We start from the raw sequence: 6,440 nt of genomic DNA on the forward strand, positions 1-6,440 counted from the left end.
TCTGCAATCTTTTATCTGCTGTCCAAAAACGCTATGGACTGAAATCTGCTATTGCCGAAAACGCTATAGAAAACGCTGATTTTGCTGGTCTTTAGGGCTGAAAATCTGCATCTACTGTAGGGATGAAAATTGATGTTCTTTGGGCTGAATCTGCTGGTCTTTAAGGGCTAAATCTGCAAGTCTTCAATGCTGAGAATCGCCAAGGCTGAAAGCTGTAAAGGCTGAAAATCTGCAAACGCTAGAATCTCCAAAAACGCTAGGGCTGCAGATTTTGAAAAACGATAGATGCTAAGGGTTCCTTGCGGTGAAGATCCGGGATCAAAAACGCTAAGCCTATGGTCTGCTGGCAATGAGGGAGATGGAAACGCCAAGTGCTGCAAACGCTAGAATCTCCAAAAACGCTAGGGCTGCAGATTTTGAAAAACGATAGATGCTAAGGGTTCCTTGCGGTGAAGATCCGGGATCAAAAACGCTAAGCCTATGGTCTGCTGGCGATGAGGGAGATGGAAACGCCAAGTGCTGCTATTCTAGGGCGATGATGCCTGATGAGAAAAACGCTAGGTGCTGAGTCCTTGCTTGGAGGGGAGACCACCAAGTTCATGCTTGAGAAGTTGCCTGTTGAGCTTGGCTCCTGCTGCCTCTTCTTCCATTTAGTGCTAACTTGGGTTTGCTTATATATTAATTTACCCAATTTGCCCTACTCAGTTTCCAACAAAAGTCACTTAAATTAATAAGTAAAAAATGTCAAAAATAGGAAAAATAGGCTAAAATTACTAGAAAATTCCCCTGACTGACTCTGATGGATTCCGATGAGAATGCTTATGATCATGCTGTGCACAACCAAAGGATATGCATCTACACTAAGTGACTGGTCATGCACGGTCTACGAATAGACTCACAAAAGTGCAAGATCACTTCTAATCTAGACTGACGGAACCCTTGTTATCGAAGTAGCTTGTCCACGAACACATAGTGTTGGATGTGTCACATGACATCCCCTCCTTTTCAAAGTGAGGTACTGATACCGAAGCGTATGGCGTCGAGAAAGATCGCCAATAGCATCCGGAATCCTGGAAGGGACTCTTCGCTGGCCCACTCTGATGTGAGGGTCGTGCGATACTTGAACTTCATAAATGTCTGCAAAGCTTTCTTCTTTGGGCCGCGCCGAAAGCGACACAAAGGCTTTTGTGGCTCCTTCGATGCTTCAACTTCGTCTAGAGTCCTGCTTTTTTCTTCTTCATGAATCTCCATGGCTGAAAATTTCTGAAACCATTTCCAACACAAAACCATGAACATACCTATTCCATGTAAAGTGAGTGGAAAAAATCTTGTCTTCCTAAAAGAGTGTGCATGCAATGTAGATGAACAAATAGACGGAGTGTCAAACCGCTCACCACACACACGCAAACAATGAGATTGAATCTTTCTCTTCTGATCTAAAGCAATCAACTGTGGCAACTCATAACGGAAATGCCCATGCTTGATGCTCATACTTTCATGTGCTCGTTCTACAACTGTGTCGTGCCAAGGAAGAGACATGGAATGTGACTCTCTTGAATACATACTTTTCAGCTTTTCATGAATAATCCGCATACATCTGTGCTCATTCATGATAGAAACGTGCTCAATGTACAATATGTCATGCCTAAGAAAAGGGATCACATAAAGACGCTGACTAAAATACAGGAAACGATCACGAATGAAACACTCGTACAATGCGTGCGTACTAATCATGCGAACACATAATACTTCTTGTAAGGGTTCTTTGGACCTAGGCTCGAGAGCCAAGATCGGTTCTTCGTGATTGATCAAATCTGCAACGAGGTTAGCTTCCCTAGAAAAAGCATCAACTAACACATCATCCTTTTGAACAATCACATCATCTTCATGCAAATCATCATACTTGTGAGAAATCACATCTTGATCATCATGCTTGTCATTGTCATCCAAATCATCATACTCATCATTATCATTCAATTCAGCATGCTTATCATTATCATTCAAATCATCATGCAATTCCTCTGTATCATGCTTTGGAGAAGACGAGACTGAGAGTCTCTTTTTCCTGATTCTGTGCCTGCACTTGAGAAAAAAGTCACAAGAACTCTTTCATGTGTTGGTCGCTCTTTCCTTTGACGGCTGCTGCCATTCTTTCTTGGTGTTTGCGCTCCATTTCTGCTCTTCTTTCTGCGTGTCTGCGATCCATTTCTGCCTTTCTTTCTTCATTTCTTGCTTCGCATTCTAAATTTTTTTACATAAACATCTGCTATAACGCCTCCATAGGAGTTAGTGCAATCCTTGACATAGATGGGAAAGGGGGAGGGTCGGAAAAACCTCCTGGTGGGGGAAATTCTTCTTCGCCTCTCTCATGCTCATCACCTCCAAGCGAAGTATCCATTCCGCTTCGAGTGATGACCATTCTGAAGTCGTGGGTTCTTCTGGGTTCTTGCGGTCTTGGGTTCTTAAGTTCACGAGGAACTTGTGTTCTTGTGGATCTTGGGTGCTTGAGGATCTTAAATTCGTGAGGTTCTTGAGGTTCTTAAGGGTCTTCTTTTCGCTTGCAATCTGTGTTTGAGAAGGATCTTCTCTTGACCCGAGTTCTACTCTTTTCCGGGCCCACCCTTGGCGGCCTTGCGCTCACACCAAGGTTGCTTTTTCCCACCTCACGTCGATTGGCCGGCCGTTAAGTGCACGGTCCGCTCTCAATGAGTGAAAAGAGGCACAAGGGGAGGATAGACAAGCCCTTCTTTCTTGGGATTCCTGTCACTCTTCAAAAACATGATTAGAAAACGACACGCCCAAGCGAACTTGGGTTCATGCGTCTTATGGTAGGGGCAAAGAAAGAGCGCACAAGTTTCAAAATCAATAACAACTAGCCAATTCTTTATGTCATAATCGGTTCTCCAAAGTTCAGAGATGGTTGCACTTTATGTTGGATATCTAACTTATAATCATGCATCAATGGTCTACAAAAAAATACAAAGAACAATTATTGACTATCAACAATCTACAAAAACACACAAAGAATAGCTTGATGGGGAAGGCAAACCTTACGGATGCCAGGACAACTGAGTCATTAATCTCTTTTTTCCTGTCTTTAAGAATGTCAATAGACTCAACATATACGGAAATATAATCTTTCCTTTGAAGGAGTTTGTCTTCTAAGAAGGTAGCCACCCTGACACTTCTCAGCAATGAAGAGAGTTGAGCTCCAATATCCCTAAGCTCTTTTTTTTGCTCCTCCCTGTCAACTTTCATCTCCTTCCCTTCTTCCACAACAACCTAAAGAGGTAATCTGAAGAATTTTGTTGAATCTATATCTTAACCTCCTCAAGACAATCATATCCTTGTCCATAAGGGTGACTCTATGAAAGTGGCTGCACATATGTATACATCTTGGAAAAGCTCAATTAAAAATTCTTCGACAACCTTCTACATATATGCTATGGCACCTCTTGTCCACCTCATATCAATCTTTAACTACTCTGCTTTGTGTCTACTACATAGCCTTGAAAAAGGCATCTTAGGAATTACAACTGTAAGGGACTTTTGTGCAATGATAGCCTGTTTTTGGCTCTCCGTATTTGCCATAGTGAGCCGCCTCACCCAAGAAAAATCAACTTAACATTGTGGCTATTCCCACCTTTTCATTGTGCAACATAGGCGTGTGTGAGTTAGGGGACCTTATCTATATCTCCTTAAAAAACCCCTACTAGCTAGTGATCATTCGGCTAGTTGAGCCAGAAAAATAAATAAAAATATATCATGGTCCATTTTTGTGTAAATATTTAATTGTATATAGGGTCTCAATATAGGGTTTTTATTATAATTATTTTGGTATTTATTAAAATATTTCTACCTAAGTGTGTGTTATTTACTTAAGTATGTTATACTCACCATTACCACAATTTTTCTTACCAGTGTGCATACTCTTTTGTTATATAAATAAATCTTTCATGAAAGCCTCTCTAAATCTTGGTGTGAAGCCACTCAGAAAAAAAATCACAAAAATATATTTCACCCAATCATTCTCTTTTACTAAATTAACATTTTTTACATGCATTTTTTTTTACTTCTTGTAAATAGTTCTGCATCAATAAAAAGAAAAAAGAGGACCCCTCATTTGATTCTCTATATTTTTATATATTTCTTTTTTTCATTTTATATTTATATTTTCTTTTTTTCATTTTATATTTATATTTTCTTTTTTTCATTTTATATTTATATACAACTGACAATATTCTAAATTCCATGAAATGTTTATTTACTAACCTGTTTTTTTCCATTATATCCATATAAAATATTTGTCAATAATCCATATCCATGCATATTTTCAAACCCCTAAGAATCTATTAGGTCATGCTCTCATGCAAGAAGGGGCTCACTCTTGGAGCATTATGCAAATTCAACAAAAGAGGGGGCCACTGAAGACTTTTGCAAGAAAGAAAAACAGGCATTTTGGAAAAAAAATTGGCGTCCACCTCCACTCGAAATTTGAAAACGTCATCAAAAGCCAAAATGTAGCCCACAAGCTGAATAATCTTCTCAAATTTGTTCATAAGTTTTGGAGCTACCACCGGTGAGATCTACTTTTTCTCACCAGTCACCTTAATCTTCTCTCACCTCTTTTCACACTTCTACACACACACATACTCATTTCTCTCTATCCCTCCCTCAAACCTACGCCTTCCATGGTTTCTCTCACCTTTTTCACCATTATCATCCCCTTTCATTACCATAGCTCTCATGGGAGCTTCTACATGTATATACATCCTCTCTATGTCTCTCTCTATCACCTCTAAATTACAACTCCTTGTTACCTCTTCTCTATAAAGATAAAATGCAACATGTAAACCATGCTTGAACTCCGCTAATTGAAAATTCTCATCAACCAACATTGGCAATTTCTTTGTGGTGATTAACCTTGTGTTGAGGTAAAGGCGGTGTGCCTTTTACCTCGATCGTACACATTAGAGACGTTTGACTGCCCATTATTTGTATACACCTTATTCTTTACTAGATAGAAGAATAAGGGGCTCTCTCACACACATAGTGTTGAGTTGCTCCACCCACATCATGTGAGATCTCTCTCTCTCTCTCTCTCTCTCTCTCTCTCTCTCTCTCTCTCTCTGCACCGCATTCGCGCACTTACAATTGGTATCAGAGCTACGGCTTGGCGATGATGGGAGCACGACGTCTTTGAGAGCTTCGAGGTGATAGCTCGCTTGCTTTCGATAGTGGAGAGATCAAGAAAGCTTGAAAGCTTTGTGAGAATGCAATGGGATCTTGTGAGCTTAGCTGAGAGTGATGTGTGCTCTTGTGAAAGCTCAGAAGACAGTGTGGAAGATTGTGTGTAAGTGAAAGTGTTGCCCTAAAAACTCACTGCGCAGCAACACTGTTTTCAGATTTATTTATTTTTTGCTTGTAGCGTGAGATTTGCATACTCTGTTCTCCGGTCCAACTATTTTGACGTGGTCTACAACTTTGTAGAAGAAAGTTTCTGCAAATTCCTCACCATTTTGCTGATATTCAGCTCAGACTGACTGTATACAAAAACTACAGCTTTTTAGTTTTTGCATAGTGTGCGAGTTTGATGCACTTTTGAAAGTTCGAGAGGTGCGCCAAGTTGGGTGCATACATTTTGAGCTGAAGATGCAATTGCAGCTTATGAAAAGCTTGTGGTTTGAGAGTTTTTAGTAGATTGGGGCAAAGAGTCATGGAGGCATTTACACACCAACAAAGTGGTCTCTTAAGAGACGCGGTTTTTTAGAGCACACAGGTGGAGCTTCTTTGATAGATTTTCACAAGATACTTTGGCAATGATTTTGTGCTTGGATTCATGGTCTTTGCGGATCGATATGCATAGGGTTATGGCGCATGGTTGATGCCCACTATACATGCATTTTGGCGAGCACCTTCAAGTGCCGGTGAGCTCCCTTGGGAGCATTGTTTTTGCATTGATCAAGTTTTTGGATTGCAACTTTTTTGGCGCTTGTTTATGCGCGGTCACTCCATTGATGTACGTTGAGTTCGGATTGCCATTGTATGTGAAAATGTGGAGCCATTTTGACATTGCTACTCATTGGCATTGAATAGTGTTATGGTTTATCGTTTAGAGTCCTCTTTCGGAGACTATAGTGGTCGAGGTTTACTCCCACTTTACCATACTTTTGGTTGACAATTTTTTGTCAGTTTGTAGTGGCTGAGAGCTTCTCCCACTTTGGTATCTTGGATGCAGTTTTATGAGTGGGATTTTTCTCCAATTACAAAGGAGACTCTATTGAATTTTTGCCAGGTTTCGTGCATTTTGTGATAGGTGCTAGAGAGCTGTTTTAACCACATTTTGGCTTGTTTCTATGTGGAGGGTCATTTTGCTTGCGCTCTCCTTGCTTATGGTCACTATTTATTCATGATTAGTTCTTGGTTTTGGTAGAGGGTTA

Source organism: Adiantum capillus-veneris, chromosome 8 (assembly GCF_014529385.1).
Source record: "Adiantum capillus-veneris isolate H3 chromosome 8, ASM1452938v2, whole genome shotgun sequence".
NCBI classification, from domain to species: Eukaryota; Viridiplantae; Streptophyta; class Polypodiopsida; order Polypodiales; family Pteridaceae; genus Adiantum; species Adiantum capillus-veneris.